Consider the following 2,239-nt stretch of genomic DNA (forward strand, 5'->3'; position numbering starts at 1 on the left):
TCAATATCAATTGCAGCTAAGTATGGTGTAACAATTATCATTGCTTGTAGTAGAGTTGTTTTTGTTCAGTCTAATGTTGCATTAAAGACTCGATTGTCAAGAATACAACGCTTGGATACTGTAATTGATAGTTGATTAGTACTCAAAATTGAATGTTGTGAAAGTTTTAGATAAGTGTCAAAATAAGTACAGTAAGAGTGAGAACTTTCATCAAAAGAATAATCTGAACTGTAATCCATTAATGGCTCTGTATGTGAAAATTCACTTTACAGTTATATAAAATATGTCATATTTTTTACAATTATATAAAAAATTTCATAGAATGTTAATTAAAAAAATAACTTTTTTTCATTAATTTAGCTATCATGTTACTTCTATTCTTAAATGTCATTGTTGAAATCTAATCTGAGTTCTTGAATATTTTTTATAATACTTACTCGACTTTTATACAAACTGGTTTTAAGGTATACATATATATTACGGTTTTTTTAAATAAAGTACTCTTTTATTTTTAATTTTTTTGTTCTTTACTTGAATATTACTTTTTACATGAGCATCGCTTTATAAACTTTCCCAGTAAACACAGATTGGTTTAGAATTGGTCAATATTTAATCGAAATCGGTCGAAAAATAGATAAAACGTTTAGCGACCTATTATTGACTAAAAATTGACGCTTGATTTGAAATGTATATTTCAAACTTTTTTATATATACGTTTACTAAACGTCGATTTAACGTTTAGAATATCGACTTACATTAGTCAATATTGTAAACCTTTAATCGACCTTAATTAAACGTAAACATTTATAGATTTAAAATCTACGCTTTAAATCTTTTAATTTATACGTTTATTAAACGTCAATCAAACGTTTACAATATTGACTAATATAAGTTGTTATTCTAAACGTTTGATCGACGTTTAATAAACGTTTATTATATTATAATATAGCAATATAGCCATTGGTCAGAAGACTCACATAACAGCTTATATCACGCGGTTTAAATAGGCATAATTAAAACGAAATAAAAAAAATTATTAAAAAATTACTTTTTATTGGCTAAATAATTAATTTAAATGCGTTTACAAGATTCACTTCCTTGCAACAACTGAAAGCAAAACGACTGATTAATAAATAATAAACGAGTGTCGGAAGCTAAAAAGTTAAAAATCTCTTATCGCGACAATCTACCTTCCTAAATGCCAACAACTTAATGGACTCAGATGTTTTAGAAATTATTGATTGTAACATTGACACAGTTAAAAAATATGAGTTGCTGGTCTCTCGTTATGAAAGTCCTGCTGCAAGAACTTTTTTCGTAAGTTTTATAAACAGTTTAAATTCATTTTGTAAGCGTTAGTTGGATAGTGTAGCAGTAGGTATTCATCTTTGCATTAATTAAGGTTTAATAAATAAATTTTTTAATTTTTTTAATTTAGATGCATATTAGCTTAATTTAGTTACATTTGCTAAAGAAATTTGGTTGAACAGAGCTGGTAAAAGCCACTGCATATGATATGGCGCGACTTTCGAAATTTTCTATGTTTATTTTTGTCAAAAATAAACATGGATGGTACAGGAAATTTTGGAAACTTCCATTCAGAAAATCCTCTATATGTAAAGTTGTTCTGTGTAATTCTAATTTTATTTTATGAATGTACATTAAAATTATTTTAATTAAAATAGTTTTTTGCGGTTACAAATCAGGTTACGAAATAAGACAATCAGGAGACGAATATGAATGATGATGTTGCCCAAGAACCGACGCCGATGAACAAAGAACTGGCGCACGATGAACAAGAACCGGCGCTTGATGAACATTCGTTGGACGGTATATTAGAAAGATTTTTGAGAAACCAGAGGACACAGTGATCCAAAATACATTTTTATAAGTTTAATAATTTTATTAGTAATCTTTAACTTAATACTAATGTAAACTTTTATTTTTTGCTAAATGAGATTAAATTTACAAAAAATATTTGTTTAGGTGCGTTCTTGCAAAATGGATTTTTTTAGACGTAAATTGATATTATAAATTTTCACTGTAATATTGTTAGTGCGAAGGCATAATGGATAATGCGAATAAATTTTTTAGAGTTATTGAAACAAACAAATATAGTTTAAGGACCCCCCCATCCTTCCCTCTGCTATTTGTAAGGTAAATCCAAACTATAGCGTATTTTATAAGTTTATAATGGGTATATATAGTATAAAAGTAGTAAATTATAAAAAGTTATAAA

At 27.0% G+C, this 2,239-nt stretch overlaps 1 long non-coding RNA gene across 1 annotated transcript; it reads left to right on the forward strand.

Moving 5' to 3' along the window:
• The first annotated feature begins 612 nt into the window (after positions 1–612).
• On the forward strand, positions 613–1,977 carry LOC136091601 (uncharacterized). Its single transcript, XR_010644108.1, has 2 exons — positions 613–1,616; positions 1,707–1,977. It is a non-coding gene; the product is annotated as an uncharacterized LOC136091601 (long non-coding RNA).
• Positions 1,978–2,239: the final 262 nt, after the last annotated feature.

Source organism: Hydra vulgaris, chromosome 15 (genome assembly GCF_038396675.1).
Source record: "Hydra vulgaris chromosome 15, alternate assembly HydraT2T_AEP".
Lineage (NCBI taxonomy): Eukaryota > Metazoa > Cnidaria > Hydrozoa > Anthoathecata > Hydridae > Hydra > Hydra vulgaris.